The sequence below is a fragment of the Tamandua tetradactyla genome, chromosome 18 (assembly GCF_023851605.1).
Source record: "Tamandua tetradactyla isolate mTamTet1 chromosome 18, mTamTet1.pri, whole genome shotgun sequence".
NCBI classification, from domain to species: Eukaryota; Metazoa; Chordata; class Mammalia; order Pilosa; family Myrmecophagidae; genus Tamandua; species Tamandua tetradactyla.
This window is the reverse complement of record NC_135344.1, coordinates 21,563,773-21,587,661: the sequence shown is the minus strand read 5'-3', so window position 1 is coordinate 21,587,661 and position 23,889 is coordinate 21,563,773. Positions and strand designations below refer to the sequence as shown.

At 35.8% G+C, this 23,889-nt stretch overlaps 1 non-coding gene across 1 annotated transcript; it reads right to left on the bottom strand.

Moving 5' to 3' along the window:
- Positions 1–23,452: 23,452 nt before the first annotated feature.
- Positions 23,453–23,560, bottom strand: LOC143662816 (U6 spliceosomal RNA). Its single transcript, XR_013165590.1, has one exon. It is a non-coding gene; the product is annotated as a U6 spliceosomal RNA (small nuclear RNA).
- Positions 23,561–23,889: the final 329 nt, after the last annotated feature.

Here is a 23,889-nt window from a genome sequence, read left to right as displayed (position 1 = left end):
ATATCAATTAGTTGAATGAATGATTTCATTTTCATAAGAAAAAACCTTATTTGATTTTATAGATAATCAAGCATTCAAATGGCTGCTGAAAATTACCCCATTCCCTTCAAGAACAGAAAAGAAAAACTGACTTCTCTTAGACAAACAGTGAGGTTTTTCTAAGCTTGGTTGTTTGTAGCATCTCCTGGACAAAACTCGGATCTCTTGGTACACTGCAAGGAAAGCAGAGTTGTTCCCTCTGTGGAAGACTTTCTTACACATTTGCTTGCTTAGATTTTTAACAGGTGAAGACCAAGCAGTAATCATTTATAAGCTGTTATAACACTGGTGATGGGGGGTTGAGATGGGAACCATGTTGTCCAACTAATGAAATGTTTAATGACCGCTCCTGACAAGCTATTCAATGAATAATTCAGAAGGAGGGCTAAGAGAAATTTATTCTAATTCACTTTCTCTTAATTCCATTTTTTGGTTTGTCTTTAATCAAGAAAAAAGAACAAAATGATCATTTTCATAGAAACATTTTAGTCAATGTCTGACATAAGGACAACCACCTTGAATTCAGCATTGACAAATCAACTGGGAGAGATTCTAGTTATGGAGAAAGGAGACAATGCATGGGGGCCATAGAGGAGATAAATGTACAAGGCATGTTATTAATCATTATACAAAAAAAAAAAATCACAGTGACTGAATCCATTTCCAGCAAAATTTAAAAACAACAACAAAGATGTGCCTAAGTTTTAAAATGCAGGATAAGGGAAATGTATTCTTTTGCTAGGATATGCTTCCCCACTTACATTTGTTTCTGGTTTTTGTAGGACCTGGTGGCATCAACTTTCATAATGACACTTATTTTTAAGGAAGGGGAGACCAGGTTCCTACAATTCTCTGGCAAGAAAATTAATACTTGGGGAAAGTACAGAATGATGGAAGCATGTTCTTAACAAATCATGCCATTTTTCTTTTCACCCTTAACAAGTTGGAATGAAGCTACACTATGAGACTCTTCTTTACCATCAATAGTGTAATTTATATGCAAAATAAATTCACGTGTAGCTATTCGGGGAGCTTCGGTGTAGCAGGATCGCCATTTGTCAGAGATTATTACTCTAGAAGGCTCCCTAGGAGAGGCATAAATTTGTCCTGAAATAACATGTCGCATCATAACAGCATGGAGCTTGTCTTTTCGCTCCTTGCAGACTGCACACCTGCTCAGAGGGACTTTCCTACTGAGCCCATCGAGCCAACCTGTTCCTTCACGTGGCAACCCCAGCCCTTAGTTAGGAAGTACTAGAGTGGTCACGGAACGGTCACATCACCCACTGTCAGGTCCTCTGTGAAGCAGAGAGAGGATAGCTCGGTTTTGATCGAAGACCCAAATATTTTCAGGACGGGGTTAATAGGAAGATAACACATTTTGGAATGAAACCATCCCAGGTAAACATTCATTCGGCTGGCTTGATAGTTGTGAAGCCCACATGTCCTCTTATTTAAATTGGGGATAATAAAATTGTCCTCACAGGGTTATGAAGAGACATAACCCAATGAGTAGAATATAATCATGGCGTTGTATGAAGACAATAGTTGTTTTAGACCACATATCTAGTGCAGTGTCTGGGATATTCTAAGCCTTTCTTTCTGTGTTGGAATTGGGGGACTGTTTACAGTGTCCCTGCCCCTTTTAATTAATGGATGTGATTATTAAAGCCTGGCTAAAAATATGGGGTGATTCTGGCCATGGGACTGTAAAAAGCTAAGTGTTCCTTCATAAGGTCACACCTTGTGCTGGTTCGGCACCACGTTCCGATGGTACCATTCTACCATCTGGTTCTTGAGCTACTTGTAAGGAAGTTTTAAGGCAAAGATATCTCTTTTAAGGTGAGGGCAAACCTCTGTGTTATGATGTGCCATTTTAGTTAATTGTATTATTATGCCTTTGAGCTTTTATCCCATTTGTAGATCCACTGTCATGTTGTCATTTTCAAAGTGATATATGGGTGCATACTGATTTACCGAGCCTATACTAATAGTTGGTAAATGTGGTTCTGCTCAAACTTAAATGAAAAGCTAAAGTCAGCAATTTAATCCATATAATGAGCTACCAATTATTTTCAGGATCTTATTTTTATACCTTTTTGATTATAAATTGCTGTTTGCAGATAGTAACTAGTCAGTCATTTTCACCACAAAGCTTCCTATTAGGTAAAAATGGTTTTTGTCATTGTTTGGAGTTTCAGAAAGTTAGGGAGCACTAAAATATCTAATAATACACTTTAAGCCAGCTACAATGACTATCAACTTTATCTGGTTCCAAAGAGAAAATTGACTAAAATATTTTAGGTGAATGATTATCAGTGGGTTTCTACTGCATATATTAGTTCCAACAGTGTATGGTTATGCAGAAAAAGAATGGACTGATTTGATTAAAAGGTTTTTTTCATGAAATACATAAATAGATACCATATAAGGAAAGATAACAAGAACTCTCAAGGCACTATAATTTTTGGTATAAATGATTTTATATACAGATAGATTTGTATGCTTTGCTATATATGAATGGAATCCATATGAAGCATCTCGTAAAAAAATTAAAATTATAAAAAATATTTTGACCCCCATTAAAGCATCTTCCCTAAATAATGGTTTTTTAGTCACTTAAAAGATAATAAACCACCAGTGAATGAAATAATCATAGACCTAATTTTAGGATAAGAGAACATGTAGCCTTTTAAGAAGATGTCTTCATCCTAGTAAAAGGCAATAGATACATTTTCTAGCCTTTGCTATAGCTTATAGTCACTAGTTCAAGAAAAGGGAGGGTTCCAGTACTAATCAGTGCATTCCATGCTGTACACATTCAGCCACACCTTGTCGGTGGGCATAGCAAAAGATTGTCATGGTTTATGCTATTAAGTTATAAGGCTATAAAAGATGTGTTTGACTTTTGTAAACAGGCTAAAGCAGAGTACATTATGGGACAGCAAAGGTTTCTTAACCGAGAGAAAGGAGAAGTTCAAATTGCAAGCACAAAAATTTCAGAGGAATATCATCAGGATCTACTTCGCAACTATCTTATCTTCTAACCTACATTCTGAGTTCCATTAAAGTAATTCAGTCATTCAGGGCATGTTTATTGAGAGCCACCCAACAATCACTCTTCTAGGTGCTGAGGACCCAACAGTGCACCAAAATGGTGTCCTCATGCTCTTATTCTGCAGAGGGAAGTAGACAATGGACAGAAGTATGAAATAGGTCATGCAATAGCAGGTAGTGACAGTGCTGTGAGGAAAAAATAAAACGGTGTAAGGGGGTAGAGATTGGTGAGACTGCTATTTTGGACAAAGTGGACAGAGAAAGCTTCTGTAAGAAGGTGAATTTTGATCAGTTAGTTAAAGAAAGCAAAGAAATTAAGCAGATATCTAGAGGAAGAGCATTCAAAGTCTTGAACAGCAAGGGTCCCCGTGTGGAAATATCCTTGGTATTTCCACAGAACCTCAAGAAGGCCAACATAAGTGGGGATAAAACAACTACGCACAAGGACAGTAGAACAGAAATAGAAGAGAAATGAAGGGGCCAGACCATGTAGGGTCTTGGATTTTACTTTGTAATGGGAAAACATTTCTGGGTTTTTCATGGGGTGGGGGTGGGGGCAACATAATCTGGTTCAGCATTTTAAAGAATTACTCTGACTGCTATGGCTTTGCATTTAAAGAGAAGTCAGCAATGTTTTTCATGTTCCTTCAGCCAAGTTCAACCACACAGATGCAGGCACAGGGTAGGCAGATTTAGATTTAATTAGGATTGGAGTTTCACCAGGCAAATATTACAGAGGAACATATGGCAAAGAAAGTTGTGGAGAGGAGTGTTTTTAATCACAGACTATAAAATAACTAGCTGGATAAGCAGGGGTGTGAAGGTAAAGGAGAGATGAAAGGGAAGAAAAGATCCAGGAATGGTAAGAGAATTGTTGAAATCCAGTTACCAGAGATTTGAAATGTCCGATAGTGATGATGTTTGGAAAGCAGAATGGCTGAAACTGGGATCACGTTGGAGACACAGTTACTGGTCAAGTGTACATGGCTTGGCTGTGAGTGTGGGAGGCCGAGAGGTCAAGGAACTGAAGAATCTTGAGGTTGGCTTGATGACCAAAGTGGCCACCGAGTTACCCAGAAAGAAGACTAGAAAAGTGATAGTAGTAAAGCAATGAGAAAGGTGCTAATATCTTCAAAGGAAAAGGGGGAATGTCAAGGAAGAAATTAGGTCATTGCGCAAAGGTGGCTGAGCAGGTGGTGAAATCTGATTCTACCTGTGCTTCAAGGGAACAAACTGGAAATGGCAATGAGAAGCAAGGAGGAAAATTACTCCCATCCTACCACATGATACAAGATGCATAGGAGACAAAAGTGCTAGTATTTGAGAGGCACGAAGGACTAATTGTATCCCTAGAGGAGAAACTTTTCAATTCAGCAAGAGATTGAGGAAATAGAAGATGCTGCAGATGAGTGAAAGTTGCAGAGGATACAGTGGAAGTATTTGCTGGGTCAGAAAGAGGGTACTTAGTTCCCAAGGTCTTCTGTAATATTGTGCAACTTTAAACGATGCAACTTAAGACAATAGAAATTTATTGTCTCGGATTTCTGGAGGTTAGAAGTCTGAAATCAAGGTGTCAACAGAGCCATGCTCCCTCTGAAATCTATAGTGGAGAATGCTTACCTCCTTTAATTCCTGGTGTTTATCAGCCATCTTTGGTGTTCCTTGACCTGTAGATGCCTCATTCCAATGTCTGTCTCTACCTTCACATGACTTTCTTCCCTGGATCTGTTTGTCTCTGTGTCCAAATGTCCCTCTACTTAAAAATATGCCAGTCATTTGGATTAGGGCTGCCCTAATCCGGTTTGCTCTCATTTTAACTAATCACATCTCCAAAGACCCTATTTTCAAAAAAGTTCACCCTCATGGGGCGGGGGGGTTAGGACTTGAACTTATCTTTTATGGGGACACATAGAAGTATGAGAAAGAAATAGATCAAGGGACGTACACGACTACATGGGGGTTAGAGTAGGGGTTAGAAGGAGCACGTGGACTTCTTGTTAAACTGGAGGCAGAACAGGCAGGGCACGGTGGGAGCATCCTGCTGGCGGAGCAGATAATCGTCTCTAACCCTTAGGAGTAACTGTCTGTAGTTTTCTTCTTCTGTAATGTGTTTATCTGTTTTATGTGAGGGCAATGCAGGATTGAAGGGTAAGGTTGAAACATTTGTGCAGGTCGTGGTGGTCTCAGCAGAAGCAGGTAAATCCGTGGGGTCCCCTTTAAATCCTGCTGGGGGAGAATCTCTGTAAGATTGACCCCTAAAAGAAGAATTACAGGGTCCAGGTGTATGAGCATTCTTGACAAGTTTGACTATTGTTTATGTATAAATGAGTCTGATCTTAAAAAATTTAAGTAATACAGCTTAGGGCAAAAACAAAGGAAAAACAAACCCCACATTGAGAAATAACTACAGTAAATAATATGTACTTTTCAAAGTTAACTCTATGTATATGCAGATGGAAAAAGAGTTTGAAAATATTTTGTAAATTATTTTCATGATTCTTCATAGATTACATTTTAATTTTTAAGAGCTGAACTTTATTTCATCAAATGTAAAATAATAAAAGGATTATGAAATAAAGCCAATGAAACTGCAGAATTTTTGATGAACATTTTTATATAGAAAATAACTATTCCCTAAGAAATTCCAGAAGGTAATGAAAAAAAGATTATGACAAACATTAAAAAGTTGAAGTTACTATATTTGAAGTACATGTTTGAAGTTTAGAGACTATTCCCCATGAAGAATTTTGACAATATAAATCTTTTTCACTTTTTTCTCCATAGCTATTTTTATTACATTATTTTTTATATTGTTATGGTTTGTAACATTTATGTTGTATTCTTTTAACACATTTTAGAGTTATTTCCTCTTACTGTCATATTTAAATGTATCTAACGATAATGACTTGTGTTTTTTTTTTAAACCCAAATCTTGTTTATTCTTGAATTGTTTTGATTCATATCTTTGATGTCTTGGTTTCATCATCAAGTGATAGTTTCTTTAAGAAGTCTTCGAGAGAAATATAATCTTCATGCACTTGCATACTGCAAAATCCATGCTTTTTACTTTTATATTAAATAAGAACTTGCCTGCCTATAATATTCTTGAAGCGCATTATCTTTTATTCTGTTCTTTGTAGACATTATTCCAGTATATTTTAATACTGGATGTTTCTGTGGAGAATAGTAAAACCACAAAATGGAATTTTTCTCCTGGAGCTGACTAGCATTTTCTGCCTAGAATTTTTTTTTTTTTCTTTTTACTTATCTAGGCGATGACTCAGTGTCAATTGCTACATGACCTCTTTTTTTTTCCCTTGGAATATGAGTCCTTTCAAACTGTAGGTTTACATCTTTCTTCAGTTGGGCAAATTTTGCTTTGCTATAGCTTTAAAAACATTCTTATTAGGTATGGAGCAGAAAAAAAAATTATGAAATGTGCACATTGTGTCCATGTGCCTTTGGTACAGATGAGAAAGAGAGTGCTTCTGTTACCCAGGTGTCCTCTATTCAGCTTCAGGAGCTGCTGCTCTGAATTTTGTATCAACTGTTTCTGTCATTTTAAAATATTCTTTTGCATCATTTTTTCACTGAAAAATATATCATTTAGTTTTGCATGTTTTTGAAATTTGAATAAATGGAATAATATCGTAAGTATTCTTCAACTTATATGTTTTATTCAATATTATTTCCCAGGAATTTATTCCATGTGGCTCTTTTTATCTTACTGGTATACATTATTATATTTTATATGTTGTTCCTAATGTATTTATTCATTCAGTGATTACAAATATTGGGATTATATCCAGTTAGGAACTGTTATGAACAACACTGTCACGGGCTGCTCTGTGCATGGCTTCAGCACACATATGAAAGTTTCTCTAAGCTAAGAAGCAGAACTATCATGGATTGGAGGCATCCTCCAATCTTTCTAGAGAGTGCCAAATTGTTTTCTAAGGTAGTTGTAACATTTCTCATTCCCAAGAATTCTGTATGAGAGTTTAGGTTACTATACATTATCATTCACACTGTCATTGTCAAATTTTAACTGTTATCATCCGGTCAGGTGTGAAACAGTAGCTGATTGTGATCACACTGTACACTAAGTGATATATTGTTCAGTGAAAAAATGATGCAAAATAATATTTTAGAATGACAGAAATAGTTGATACAAAATTCAGAGCAGCAGCTCCTGAAGCTGAATGGAGGACACTGGGTAACAGATGCTGTAGGCATGGCCCTTACCGCGTTCTTTTTGTCACATGCTTGTTCATAACTTTTGCTCACTTTCACTTGAGTAATATGTCCTTGGATATGGACTTGAAGAAGTTCTTTGTATATTTCATATACAAATTATTTATTAGTTATATTCGTACATATACTCTTTTCCAGCTTGTGGGTTATGTCATGTCTTCAGAGCTCCACTTTGTTTGTCAAGTCTCTTGATGGAACAATTTTCTTAATTTAATGTGATCAAAATTACCATCTTTTCTGTTGTGCTTTGTGTTTTTGTGTCTTTTTAACATTACAAATTGCTCATATTATAAATAATAATGTTATAGGTTTGTCTTTCACATGTAATCTTTAATCTACATAGTGTACTTGATGGTTTTCTCTCTAGTGAGTTGAGTCTGACATACGAAGTGATTGATGATATATATACTCTCATAGCTTTATGCAAGGTGAAGCACTCATCTTTCTTTCTGTGTGTGGGTCTTCTCCACCCATCTTATCAGTATACTGGTCTCCCTGTTTTGAAATATATTATCAAAAATATTTTCAAGATAGCATTTATACAGCATTTTTGATCTAAAGGTGATGCGATTAGAAATAGGTCTAGGTAGGAAAGGACTGCGAGCTGGGAGTGGGCCTCACCAAGTGGGGACCTTTCTACCACAGGGACACCCCATATAGACAAGGGCGTCTCATAAGACCAATTATGCTGCATTCCTGTTTGTGATCTTCCTGAGGCAGAAATGCATATGATCTTCATATCCCCTACAACGGACCCATTTTCTCATATTAATATTTGCTAAAAATGCTTTTAAAGCACAGCAAAAAAAAAAAAACTTGATCTAAACAAACTACATTGTAATAGCATATACTGCTTCTGGATTTCACATTAGATGTGAAATGTAAACCTTTCTTCCCAAACATCTGCAATTTTAACTTCCAATTTACACTAGTATTTCGCTTTCCCAAATACCAGTGGTTACAATGGTACCGTCTTGAGCAGTAGAAAAGGGAGTCTTATTACGATAACAGTTAATTTACAAATAGTTGATACTTGTTGGTTCATAAATTCTCATTTGCTATTCTAATTAAATGAGCTGAGGAATAAGGTGGGTCTTCAAAATTCTCAAGCAAATGACCATAAGATGGAATAGCATAAAAAGTTCAAGCAAATCGCCTTAGGGTTCTGCGAGGGGTGTCCCTGCTGCACTCTTACCTACTGATGAATTCAGCTGGGCTTGAGGAAAATCATGACAGGTTTACGGAAAAGATAGTCTTAACTATATTTTGAAAGACGTCTAGAAGATAATCGCATCTAATTTAGGAAAGGACATTCCAAGAATTACAAGAATGCAAGGCTGATTACGATGTATTCAAGGATTTTATACTAAGAACAATGGATTGCTACCTAATTTTACATAGGGAATAAGGACTGCTGTGACCAGATTTTGGATTTAAGAGCTACCCCTCTGTTAACAGTGAGGATAAATTTAGAAGAAGAGTGGAAAACAGAAGAAACAAAGCCATTTAGATAGTTATTAGATTAGCCTGGGTGGGAAATTTTTCTAAAGTCTAAATTAAAACAGTGGCAGAGATGATAGGAGGGAGCAGACGGATTTCAGAAATTAAGAAAATAGATTGAAAAGAAGTTTTTGAATTATTAAATGCCAGATGTAAGAGAGAAATAGGGCTTAAAAGTGACTTATAGGTTTTGGCTATCTGATCTGCCAAAAATTAGGCTATCTAAAAATTGTGATTGTCTGATCTTAGGAATTAATGGTATTTAATACATGTCAGTTATAGGAATTCATTTTGAATAAATGGTAGTGATTAAATTTTGGATGTGCTGAGTTTGAGTTTCTTTGTTTAATACCTAAAATGAAATTTCCAATTGGTGGATGAAAAAAAGAGGTGTCCCAAACTTAATGTCAATTAACAATATTAAGAGAATGCATACTTTAGTCTGCATTCATACATAATATCAAACTATGGATTAGATCATGCTCATGTATTAGAAACTAAATATTGTAAAGATATCATTCCTTCCAAATCAGTCCAGAAGGCCAATGCAATCACTGATATTTCCCAAATGTATGTGGAAATACAAAGGACAAGAAGAGGCATGGTACTCTCAAAGAAGAACAGGTGAGAATATGTTGCTTTATAAGATAGTAAGACATATTGTTTAGCTAGAATTTTTCAGACTTTGGAATTGTTCAAGGAAAGAAAAATAGAAATATGGACCGAAATAGAGAATCCAGAAATAAGGTCATGCATGTAAGGTCATTTGATTTATGTGAATGTTGCCACTGCAAATCAGTTGGAACAGAAAGGAACTTTCAATAAATGTTGCTAGTCTAATTAGATACCAATATGGTAAAACCTAATGCCAACCCCTATATTGGTTTGCTAATGCTGTTACAATTTATCACAAACTTTTTGACTTTAAACAACATTTATTAGCTCAGAGTTCTAGCAAAAGTCTAGCACCATGAACTTGTGTTCTCTGCTTAGCATATCATGTGGCTGAAATGAAGTTGTTGCCCAGGCTGAGTTCTCCTTTAGAGGTTCTGGGGAAAATCTGATGTTGAGCTCATTCTTGTTGTTGACAGAATTCAGTTCCTTGTATTTTTAGGATTGAGGTCTCCATTTCCTTGCTGGTTGTTCTCAGCTACTAGAGCCCACTCTGCTCTCAGCAACTAGAGCTCACCTACATTCCTTTCCTTGTAGTCCCCCACCATTTTCAGAGACAGCAATGGAGAATTTCTACTGAACCCTTTTGCATACTTCAAATCTCTCTGCCTTCTCTGTTCCTGCCCTGTAGAACTAGATTTCATAGACTGTGTAATTAGGGCAATTTCATGTGCATAATATCTCTATCTTAAGGTCACTTTAAGGATTGGGATCTTAATTGCAAAATTCCATCATAGCCACACCTAGTTTGATTGAATAGGAAAATGTGTGTATACTCCGGAGTCTAGGAATTTGGGGTGCCATCTCAGAATTCTGTCTACCACAATCCTAGCCCAATGCACAAAAATCACTTCCAGTTGGGTTGTAGATCTATATGTAGAAGACCAAATAGCACTTAGTGAAAAGTAGGACCCTGATGTATATAAAAAGCTTAGCCCATAATGGGGGGGGGGAGGGATGATAAATTAGGAAGTAAAAAGTCAAGTCAAGGAATCAGAGAAGATACATGGCAGGACATGTATCAAACAGAGGACTCACATCCAGAAAATAAAAAAAAAAAAACTACTGCAAGTCAATAAGAAAAAGACCAAAGATCCAAGAGAAAAGAAAAAGTGACTTCAATAGACAATTCAGAAAGAGGATATTCAAACATCCACTTATATTAAAAGATATCAGGGCAATTCATATAAGAAACACAATGATCTATCACCACACAACCATCACAATGTTTAAAATTATAATGATTTGCAATACTAAGTATTGACAGGGATGTTGGGTGGCAGCACCACATACATAGTGCTAGTGGGAGTATGAATTATTACAACCCTTTGTAAAACTTTTTTTGCATTATCTCATGACCCAATGATTTTGCTTCTATGTATATCTACTACAAAATATGGACATATGTTCAATAAATAACATGCATAAGTATATTCTTAACAATATTATGCATAAGAGCCCCAAACAGAAACTAACCCCAATGTCCATTAACACTAGAATAGGTAAATTCCCTTGGTATAGCCAAACAATGTGATTACTGGTCATGAAAACAAATGAACTGTAGCTATGTACTCTCAAGGATGAATCTGATAAATATGAAATCATCCAGCGGCAGAAGGATATTGTATTTATCCATTTTATATAAACTTCAAAACCATGCAAAACTAAACATAGTATTAAAAGTCAGGAGGGTGTTTACTTTTGGGGTTGTACTAATTGGGTTTTGGCTTGAGATGGCTTCTGTGTTGCTGACAATGTTTTATTTGTTGATCAAGAGGGCAGTTGAATGAGTATTTGAGATCATTCAACAAATTATATACTTATATTTTCTGTACTTTCCTATAAGTGGTTAATAATTGCAATTAAAAAAAAAAACAGAAAATAAGAAAATGCTGGACCAAATGGTTTCCTAGATGACATCTACCATGCATTCCAGTATCATCTACTTTCAGTTTTATAGTATTTCTTATATGGTACTGAAAAAGAACAACTATAGTCCCACCTTAATATAAAACTAATCAAGGACCATTTAAAGCTATGAATATGAATGAAAAATCCTAAATAAGATATAATCCAAAAATTAAAAAATATGCATAAAATATGGCCAAGATGGGTTTTCTCTTGGGAATGAGAAATTGATTTAGTTTGGAAATCATTCCAAGTATTTTACCATATTAACAGATTAGTGGCTTAAAACCAAATGATCATTCTGATGGATGTATAAAACAATTTACTATCTACATTATCTTAAAATCTGTTTAATATTATGAAACTTCGCTTCCCTCAGCTACAAAATAAAAAAGAAAATTTGAAAAATATAAGTAAATTATTTTCTAAAAGAAAAGAGTATGAAAACTATCCTGAATTATCACATTTCATCTTGATATTTACTTAAAAACTTTAAGAACAATTTTACTATTCTTAAGTCAAATGATTTCAAGTTTAGACTTAATGCCAGTTGAGAGAGAAATGTTAGTTTCTGGACTGTATATTATTCAATGTTTTAATTATATTTTATCATGAGATTCTGGGGAAATTTCTATAAAACTAAACATTTTGTTTCCTTTTATGAATGATAATAAATTTGACATTTGAGTGTCGGTCTATAAACATTTTATGAACATTCATTCATAACCAGTCATATATTAGGATCAATGTAAGGAGCCTTAAATCTGCTGGCCCTGGACTTTGACATGACATGTGTTTTTACAACTAACCAATCTATTTCTATAGCATGAATTTAACACTTTTATCTAGTTTTCAAAGGAAAAGTCATCAGTTATGAAAAAAACACCCATTAACAGAAACCCAGAGCAAGGTGTTCTCTGACTAAAAGTGCATGTGTTGATAGGAATAAGGTAGGATTCTTTTCACACCCATGCCACTAGAGAAATCTCACCTTTCAAAACATACCATGGTAGACCTAAGGAATTAGTCTGGTTAAAGAAAGAAGATACAGCGTAGATACTTTTTTTTTTTTTTTTTTTTTTAGTATAGATGCTTTTTATTACAGCTATCATACATTCAATGGTCTAAACAAAACCTTTTGTAAAAGGCTGCATATTAATTCCAAAAGAAGAATAGGAGTGAATAGCTAGAACATTCAAATCCTCTCTTTTTAAGTCCAGATCCTAAAGCGTCTGACTTCAAATTAGGTTACATTTTATAACACCCACAATGGGTGTCTGGGACTGGAGGTGAGAAACTAGCATAACAGATTCTCTGTGTCTAACTCTAGGACATTTTACTATTAATCAGCAGACAGCATCCAAAGAGTGCACTCAAATATGCCTCTTTCTTTCATTTCCAATGAATATTTATTTTATATTCCACTAATAATTTTAGAATATTTCTTTGTTTTATTTTTATATTTATTATTTTTAATTTTTAGAGACCCTTCTTAAATGAAAGTGACCAATAGGTGATGTAATATTGAATAATTTCACAGTAATGGCAGATAAACTATCCCCATTCAGAGACCCCATAATCACCTTAAATATTGACTTGATGGTGTGTTAAATTCCTTTTTCTACCATGTGTGGCCTGGGTTGGCCCATCTGTAGAATTTCCAGTGACCTATTTCTTCTACTGCTGATTTGAGAAGATGACCTGGAGAATCAAAGGGTCAGTCTCTCTTTTGCTGTTGATCTTTCTCAGAGCATTCTGGTTAAGAAAAACTCTGGAGTGAGATGGATCTAGGTTCAAATGCCAGTTCTTCTGCAAATTACTTATTTTTCACTGTTTCACCAATAAAATGGTGACAGTAGCTATTTCATGAGACCTGTTTGTGAATTTAAATGGGCTAATGTATGTAAAACACTTAGCACAGTACCTCACAATTAACATTAGCTGTTATTATTATTATTACCTTATAAATTAAAGTAAGTGACACAGAGAGTAGACAGTGTTATTTTGGGGGAACCAAACCAAAAAAATTACCAACACTTGGTCAGCAGATAAGTTGAGAAGAGGAAACCAGCTAAAATAGGAGAAGGTAACTGATCCATAGAAAAGTGGATATACAATGAAACAAAAAAAAGGTGGATAAGTAATGGAATAAAACACAAGAGCTTCCCAAAATGTTATGTAGTCTTCTGACCTTAAATTGCAGAACAATCTTAAGTGTTGAGCCCAATGAATTTTTTACACATACATAGAAATCATATGTATTATTATATGTACCAAACAAATCAAGATATAAAACATTTACACCACCGTAAAAGGCATTTTAATGGTAAATCTAAGTCAAGAGAACCCCTCTAAAGGTAATCATTATTTTGTCTCTATCTTGAACTTGACACAAATGAAATGACATCATATGTACTCTTTCGTATTTGGCTTCTTCCGTTCAACATAATGTCTGTAAGAATCATCCCGATATTGTCATGTGTAAGAATTTTTTTCTTTACGATTGCTATGAAGTATGTTATTGTATGAATATTCCACAATAAATGTATCCCTTTATTGAGGGACTTTCGGATTGCGTTCATCTGGGGACTACTATGAATAAAACATTTGCATACGTGTCTTATTGAGTATAAGCCCAGGAATAAAATTGCTTAGTTAAAGGGCATATGTATGTTTAGCTCTAGCTGGATATTGTCAAATTGTTTTCTAAAGTGGTTGAAACATTTTACATTTCCACCTAGCAATATCAGAACTCCAATTGTTCCTCACCCTTGATAGAGCCAACGTTTGATTTTTTAGAAGATCTGATGGGAGCTTGGTGATATGTTATGGTAATTTCAATTTGCATTTCCATGATGGCTAATGATGGTGAACACCAGGTTTTATGTTTTTTTGACCATTTAGATAACCTGCTTTCTGAGGTGACTCTTCAAGTATTGTGCCCATTTTTAAAATTGGGATGTATTCTTATTAATATCCCCTTTACATTGACCACCTATCTTCCATCTCAAATTTCACTTATGCTGTCATACGGGAATGAAGATTCCTATTTTTTAAAACTTTCTACACAGATATCGATTTGATAAAGCACTGTTTATTGAATTGCATCAATGTCTTTGTTATATATCAGTGTATCAGTCTGTTTCTGGGCTCCTTAGGCTAATCTGTTTGACATTTGTCTATTCTTATGCCAATCCCACACTATCTTCATTTCTGTATCTTTAGACTCGGCCAGATACATTTCCCAAATCATTCTGTCACTCTGTAACACTGAAGAACAGGTAGTCATCGAGAGCCATAAACTATAGTATAGACTTCCTATGCTGTTATTTTTTTAACTCTTTTTTATTGTGACATAATGTATTTCGTGAGTACATTTAATTTAGTACATTAAAAGGTACTAAAAAAAGTACATTTTAACAAGCAGTTATAGAAAAGATTTTAAAGTTTGGTATGGGTTACAGTTCCACAATTTTTCATTTTTTCTTTTAGCTACTCCAAGACACTGGGGAATAACAGAAATATCAATATAATGATTCAGCAGTCATTCTCATTTGTTAAATCCCGTCTTCTCTGTTATACTCCTCTTCCTCATTAAATAACACACACACATATAGATATGCAATATATTTCAAAGTACATCACAACAATTAGTTGTAGAACAGATTTCAGAGTTTGGCATGGGTTACAGTTCCACAATTTTACGTTTTTACTTCCAGTTGCTTTAAGGTACTGGAGGCTAAAAGAAGTATTAGTGTAGTGATTCAGCACTCATACTCATTTGTTAAGCCTTACCTTCTCTGTATAACTCCACCATCACCTCTGATATTTCTCCTACTCTTTAGTTGTATTTGGGCTATTCCCTTTCTACCTTTTTCATGTTGGAAGGGGCTGTCAATAATAAAGGATAGGGGGAAGGAAGTAGTTGGTGTTCTGGAAGGGCTGGCCCCCATTCATTTCAGGACTTATTTGGTCCAAAGACCCATCTGACATTTGTAGGTTTTGGAAAGTTAGTGCATGGAAACTTTGTAGAATCTTATATAATGCCCTAGGTATTCTTTAGAATTGGCAGGAATGGTTTTGGTTGGGGTTTGGCAAGTTATGACAGGTAGCAATGTCTAACTGAAGCATGCTTAAGTAGTGCTTCTCAACTCTAATTGAACTCTCCCAGCCACGGATACCTTATTTGTTACAATACTTTTCCCCCTTTTTGTCAGGATAGCATTGTTGATACCATGGTGCCAGGGCCAGACTCGTCCCTGGGAGTCATGTCCCATGCTGCCAGGGAGACTTTAATTCCTGGATGTCATGTCCTACAGAGGGGGGAGGGCAATGGTTTCACTTGCAGGATTGGGCTTGGAGAGGGTGAGGCCACATCTGAGCAACAAAAGAGGTCCTCCAGAAGTAACTCTTAGGCAGATCTATAGGTAGGCTAAGCTTCTCTGCTACATACAAAAGATTCACAAGAGTAAGCCTCAAGATCAAGGGCTTGGCCTAGTGATCTGGGTGCTCCTAATATTTGACAAAGTATCAAACTTTCCCTGGTGGTAAAGTTTAATAGTTCTGAATTTTTCTCCCATCCCCTCAAGGGACTTTGCTAATACTTTTTGATTATCTCCTTAATATACTCTGGGATGTATCCAGGAAGTACATTAAGCTGTACAGGATTAAAGGCTCTCATTCTTTTTCTGGGATCCCTGTGTTTGGATTATTTAAGTGATTTATTCAGATGGGTTGAGTTAGATTATGTGCTACAGAAAATTTAGGTTCTGGACATAATAAAACTTTCTTCCTTTGGTCTCGGAGGGTAGGTGAAGTTCTAAAATATGTGCAATGTGTTACCTTAATCTCAACCCGATCAAATTCATTCTTATCTCTAAATACGAGGTTATACTTATATAAAACACCCCCTCAAAATCCAGAAATAACAATTACCGCTCCAGCCTAAATGTGACTGCTATAAGAGCTTACAATCTAGGCCCCAGTTTTCTTACAAATATTTTCTAAATGAGATCATACAATACTTGGTCTTTTGTTTCTGGCTTATTTTGCCTCACCAAATGTCCCACAGGTTCATTCACATCATTGCATGCCTCACCACTTTATTCCTTTTTGTAGCAGCACCATGTTCAATCACATGTTAACACAATCATTTGCCAATCTACTTCTCAGTCAGTGCATCTTTTGGTCACCTTCATCCACTGAGCCTCATCTATAATGTCCAAAGTCAACAGTCTGTCAACACTCTCAATTTCAGATAATTTCATTGTTCCCAAGAGAAAGATAACCAATAAACACACCCTCTCCAAATAGAAAATCCAAACCTCCCCCTAACTCTTGTCCCTTTCCCCATTACAAATCCTTGTATTACTGTGTTACTATTGATATTTTCCTATTAAACATAGCCTATAGCATGCAATATCATTTCCCCCCCATACTCCCAAATTATGCACTCTTTGTACAAGATTCATAACTTTGCAGTAGTTCATGGAAGAACTTATTTATATTTGTAGTGTTAATTGCAGGGACATGAGTCTATACAACCCATTTCAATCATGTTCACCTTCAATTTGGTAATATTACTTATAGACCCACTAGTGAATTGCCTTCTCTTCTGTCTGTTCACTTACAATTATGTTCAACCTCACTAGGAAACTGTTCACCCATCTCAAGCTTCTGTGTATATCTCGGTCCCTTATATTGTGTATTATAAGTCTCTGATTTTACCTTTACCATGGTCATGAAAGTGAAATCATGCAATATTTATCATTTACAGTCTGGCTTGCTTCATTTAGCATTACGTCCTCAAGGCTCATTCATCTTGTCATGTGGTTCAGCACATCATTTCATCCTACTGCTGCATAATATTCCATCATACGTATATACCACATTTTGTTAATCCTCTCATCTGCTGATGGGCATTTAGTTTTTTTCTCATCTTTTGGCAATTGTGAATAGTGCTGCTATGAACATCAGTGTGCAAACCTTTGTTTGTGTCACTGCTTTCAGCTCTTCTAGGTATATACTAAGTAGTGATATTGCCTGGTCATAGGATAACTTGATATTCAGTTTTCTGAGGAACCACCAGACTGTCCTCCATAGCAGCTGTACCATTATACATTCCCGCCAGCAGTGAATAAGTGTCCCAATTTTTCCACATCTTCTCCAACATTTATACTTTCCTGTTTGTTTAATAGTAACCATTCTTATAGGTGTGAGGTGGTATCTCATTGTAGTCTTGATCTGCATTTCCCTTATAGCTAATGTAATGGGCATCTTTTCATGTGCTTTTTAGCCATCTGTATTTGCTCTTCTGAAAAATGTCTATTCATATCTTTAACCTACTTCATAATTGGGTTGTTAATTCTATTGTTCAGTTGTATGATTTCTTTATATACACAGAATATCAATCCTTTATCAAATGTATGATGTCCAAATATTTCTCCCATTGAGTTGGATGCCTCTTCACCTTTTTGACAATCTTTTGAGGCACAAAAGCATTTGATTTTGAGGGGTTTCCATTTATCTATTTTTTTCTTTCATTGTTTGTGCTTTGGGTGTAAAGTTTAGGAAGCCATCTCCTATTACCAGGTCTTGAAGATGTTAACCTACATTTTCTTCTGGGAATTTTATGGTACTGTTTTTATATTTAGGTGTTTGATCCAATTTGAGTTAATTTTTGTATAGTGTGTGAAATAAGTGTCCTCTTTCATTCTTCTTGCTATTGACATCCAGTTCTCCCATGCTCATATATTGAAAAGACTATTTTGTTCCAGTTCAGTGGATTTGGCGGCCTTGTTAAAAATCTGTTTACCATAGATTTGGTGATCTGTTTCTGTGCTCTTGATTTAATTCCATTGATCGATACGTCTATCTTTGTGCCAGTACCATGCTGTTTCAACCACTGAGGCTTTATAGTCAGTTTTAAAATCGGGGAGTATTACTCTTCCTACTTCATTTTTCTTTTTTAGGATATTTTTAGCTATTCAGTGTCTGTTTCTCTTCCAGATGAATTTGGTAGCTAGCTTTCCCAAGTCTCCAAAGTAGGTTGTTGGAATTTTGATTGGTATTGTGTTGAATCTGTGAGTCAATGTGGGTAGAATTGACATCTTCACTACACTTAGCCTTCCTATCCAAGAACATGGAATGTCTTTCCACCTATTTAGATCTTCTTTGATTTCTTTTAGCAATGTTGTGTAGTTCTCTGTGTACAAGTCCTTTGCATCGCTAGTTAAGTTCATTCCTATATACTTGATTCTTTCAGTTGCTATTTTGAATGGATTTTTTTCCTTAATTGACTCCTTGGTTAGGTCACTGCTTATGTATAGAATCATTGCTGATATTTGCATATTAATTTTATAACCAGCCACCTTGCTGTATTTGTTTATTAGCTCAAGTAATTTTGTCATAGATTTCTTAGGATTTTTCTAAGTATAGTATCATGTCATCTGCAAATAATGAAAGTTTTAGTTCTTCCTTTCCAATATGGATACCTTTTATTTCTCTTTCCTGTCTGAATACTCTCATTAGAACTTCTAATACAATGTTGAATAACAGTGGTGACAGAGGGCATCCTTGTCTCATTCCTGATCTTAGGGGGAAAGCTTTCAGCCTCTCACCATTGAGTATGATGCTGGCTGTGGGTTTTTCATATATGCCTTTTATATGAATTTACCTTTGATTCCTACCTTTTGATGTATTTTTATCAGAAAGGATGTCAAATTTTGTTGAATGCTTTTTCAGCATCAATGTAGATGATCATATGAGTTTTTCCTTTTGATCTGTTAATGTGCTGTATTACATTAACTGATTTTCTTGTGTTGAACCGTCCTTGCATTCCTGGTATAAACCCCACTTGGTCATGGTGTATAATTCTTTTAATGTGGGTGTTGGATTCGATTTGCTATTTTGTTGAGAATTTTTCATCTATGTTCTTTAGAGAGATTGGTCTATAGTTTTCCTTTCTTTTAGCATCTTTACACAGTTTTGATATTAAAGTGATGTTAGCTTCATAAAATGAGTTAGGTAGTGTTCTTTTTCTCTCAATTTTGTGGAAAAGCTTGAGCAAGATTGGTGTTAGTTCTTTTTGGAATGTTTGATAACATTCCTCTATGACAGCATCTGGCCTTGGGCTTTTCTTTATTGGAAACTTTTTGATGACTGATTGAATCTTCTTACTTGTGATTGGTTTATTTAGATCTTCTATTTATTCTTGAGTCAGTGTAGTTTGTTTGTGCATTTCCAGGAATTTATCCATTTCATCTACATTATCTAATTTGTTGGCATATAGGTGTTCATAGTATCTTCTTAGGATGTTTTATTTTATTTCTTCAGGGTCTGTGGTAAATGATGCCCCTCCCACTTCTGATTTTGTTTATTTGGATCTTCTTTCTTTGCTAGCCTTGCTAGTGGCCCATTGATTTTATTGATTTTCTCAAAGAACCAATTTTCGGTTTACTGACTCTATTGTTCTTTTATTCTTCCAATTATTTAACTCTGCTTTTATCTTTGTTATTTCTCTTCTTCTCTTTACTTTGGAGTTAGTTTGCTGTTCTTTCTCAAGTTCCTCCTGGTGAGCAGTTAAGCCCTCAATTTTTGCTTCCTTTTTTTTTTAATATAGACATTTAGGGCAATAAATTTCCCTCTCAGAATAACCTTTCCCACATCCCATAAGTTCTGGTAAGTTGTATTCTCACTTTCATTCATTTCCAGATAGCTACTGATTACTCTAGTAATTTCTTCTTTGACCCACTCACTGTCTAAGAGTGGGTTATTTAATCTCCATTTATTTGTGAAAGTTCTTGTTCTTCAGTAGTTATTGATTTCCAGCTTCACTCCATTGTGGTCAGAGAAAGTGCTTTGAATAACTTCAGTGTGTTTAAATTTATAAAGACCTGTTTTCTGCCCCAGCATATGATCCATCTTGGACAATGTTCCATGAGCACTAGAGAAGAATGCATATCCTGGGGTTTTGGGGTGTAACAACTTATATATGTCTGTTAGATCTAATTCATTTTTTTATCACATTAATTTTTCTATTTCCTTGTTGATTCTGTCTGGTTTTTCTGTCTATAGAGATTGGTGTGTTGAAATCTCCTTTTATTGTTGAAACATCTATCACTCCTTTCAGTTTTGCCAATGTATGGCTCACGTCTTTGGAGCTCCTTGATTGGGAGCATAGACATGATTTTTATTTCTTTTTGGTTAATTGTCCCTTATACTAATATATACTGTCCTTTTTTTGTCTCTTATGATGTCTTTTTACGTTAAAAGTCTATTTTGTCTGATATTCGTATAGCTACTCCTATTTCTTTTGGTTACAGCTTGCATGGGACATCTTTTTCCATTCTTTCCCTTTCAATCTATATGTATCCTTGTGTCTGAGTTGTGTCTGTTGTAAGAAGCATATAACTGGATTGTGTTTCTTAATCCATCCAGCCAATCTGTACCTTTTAATTGGTAGGTTTAGTCTGTTAACATTCAAAGTTATTACTGAAAAGGCATTTTTAAAAAACTTTTTTTATTGTATAATATAACATATATACAAAGCAAAGAAAAAAGTAATAGTTTCCAAAGCACTCCTCAACGAGTAGTTACAGGACAGATCCCAGAGTTTGTCATGAGCTACCATAACATCATCTCAGATTTTTCCTTCTAGGTGCTCCAGAACATTGGAGGCTAGAAGGAATAAATAATTTTTTATCATCACAATCTACTTTTTTTCATTTTGTGAAAAATAATGCATATGCAAAAAAATAATAAATTTCAAAGCACATTGCAACAATTAGTTGTAGGACAGATTTCAGAGTTTGGTATGGGTTATGTTCTAGTTTGCTAACTGCCAGAATGCAACACACCAGAGACAGATTGGCTTTTAATAAAAGGGGATTTATTTCATTAGTTCTTCAGAGGAAAGGCAGCTAACTTTCCACTGAGGTTCCTTCTTATGTGGGAAGGCACAAGGTGATCTCTGTGGCCTTCTCTCCAGGCCTCTGGGTTCCAACAACTTTCCCTGGGGTGCATCTCCTAAGGCCTGGGCTGAGCTGTGAGTGCTGAGATGAGGAATGCTGAGCTGCTTGGGCTGTGCTACATTGTGCTCTCTCATTTAAGCACCAGTCAATTAAATCAAACATCATTCATTGCAGCAGGCATACCTCCTAACCAACTGCAGATGTAATGAACAACAGATGAAGTTCATGTACCATTGGCTCATGTCCACAGCAACAGAACCAGGCAACTTCACCTGGCCAAGTTGACAACTGAATCTAACTACCACAGGTTACAGTCTCACAATTTTGTATTTTTACTTTTAACTGCTCTAAGATACTGGAGGCTAAAACAAAATATCAATATAATGATTCAACAATTATAATCATTTGTTAAACCCTAACTTCTCTGTATAATTCCACCATCACCTTTGATCTCCCCCCTGCTCCAACCTTTAGTGATATTTTGGCCATGATGTTCTGGAAAGGCTGGCCCCTCTAGGTTTCAGGACTTACCTTGTCCAGGGACCCATCTGGAAGTTTTAGGTTCTGGAAAGTTACCCTAGCGCATGGAACATTTATAGAATCTCATATATTGCCTTAGGTGTTCTTTAGGATTGAATGGAATGGTTTTGGATGGGGCTTGGAAACTTTTTGTAGGTAGCAGTGTCTAACTGAAGCTTGCATAAGACTGACCTCCAGAGTGACTTCTCAACTCTGTCTGAACTGTCTCAGCCACTGATACCTTATTTGCTATACTTCTTTCCCCCACTTTTGTCAGGATGACCTTGTTGATCCCATGGTGCCAGGGCCAGACTCTTTCCTGAGATTCATCTCCCACTCTGCCAGGAAGACTTTCACTCCTGGATGTCATGTCCCATTGTAGGAGGGAGGGCAATGATTTCACTTGCAGAGTTGGGCTTAGCTAGAGTGAGACTACATCTGAACAATGAAAGAGGTCCTTCAGAAGTAACTCATAAGCATGCCTATAGGTAAGCTAAGCTTCTCTGCTACATACATAAGCTTCACAAGAGAAAGCTTCAAGATCAAGGGCTTGGCCTATTGATTTGAGTGTCCCTAATGTTTAACTCAGTATCAGGAGTTTCCCCAGAGGTCAAGTGTATAAGTTCTGTACTTTTTCTCCAATCCCTCAAGGGACTCTGTGTAAAGGCATTTCTTGAATTCAACATCTTTTGGATTTTATTTGTCAGATCTATATGTTCTTTTTCCTCTTCATCTTTTTATCCTTTAGGTTACCTTTACTGGCACTGTTCAATTCTGTGCCCTCCTCCAGACATCCCTTTCCTGCCTTTTTTTTTTTTTTCAGGTAGCAGAACTCCCTTTAGTGCACCTCTAGAGCTGGTCTCTTCTTGACTTATTCTCTCAGCCTTTTTTTATCTGTGAAAATTTTGATCTCTCCTTCAGTTTTCAGGGACAATTTGGCTTGGTACAAAGTTCTTGGCTGAAAGTCTGTTTCAAGATCTTTAATATATCATACCACTGCCTTCTCACCTGAGAAGCTGAGTAGTCTGAACTCAGTCTTATGTTGTTTCGTTGTATGTAGTGGATTGTTTTTCTCTTGCCACTTTCAGGATTTTCTGCTTCTCTTCAACATTTGATAGATTGATTAGTGTGTGTCTTGGCATAGGCCCCTATTTGGATTTATTCTATTTGGAGTTCATTTGGCTTCTTTGAGTTGCATACTTTTGTACTTTATAAAGATTTGGGAAATTTCCCCCCATAACGTTTCCATTAATCTCCCTAGCCCTTTACTCTTCTGTTCTCCTTCTGGGACACTGATGATTCTTATATTTGCCTGCCTAGTTTTGTCCATCATTTCCCTGAGATCCAATTTATATTTTTCTATCTTTTTTGTTATTGACTCTTCTGTGTGTTCAAATGCAGTTGTCCTGTCCTCTAGTTCATCTATTCTTTTTTCTGCCTGGTCAACTTCAGATTTTTTTGTTTATCTGCTAGTATGTTTTTGTTTTGGTCTACAGCATTTTTAATCTCTGTGGTATCTTCTATTTTTCTATTAAAAATATGGAAACTTCACAACTTTGTGGGTCATCCTTGCACAGGGGCCATGCTAATTTTCTCTGTATCATTCCAATTTCAGTGCACTTCCTACTCTGTTATTTAAATTCCTTAACAATATGCTTCCAAACCAATTTTTCAAGCTTTACTTCCCAATTATTCCTCTTCCTTAACCTTTCACTGTTCCCAAAAGTTTATTTTACCCCTTCTATTAGGCAATTGTTTCTTCAGCTGGAATACTCTCACAAGTCATTTGTGCCCATCTAAGTCCTATTTCCATTTCCAAATTCACATCTCCCTTCCCAAAAGCAGCCTTCTCCGCTCCCTTCAGCTCATAGTGAACTCGACAGCATATGGACTTCCACTGCAGTCGTTGCTTGAAGCAAAACATTTTGAACTCATAGAATTCATTTGAATTCTATTGCATTTTTAGTTA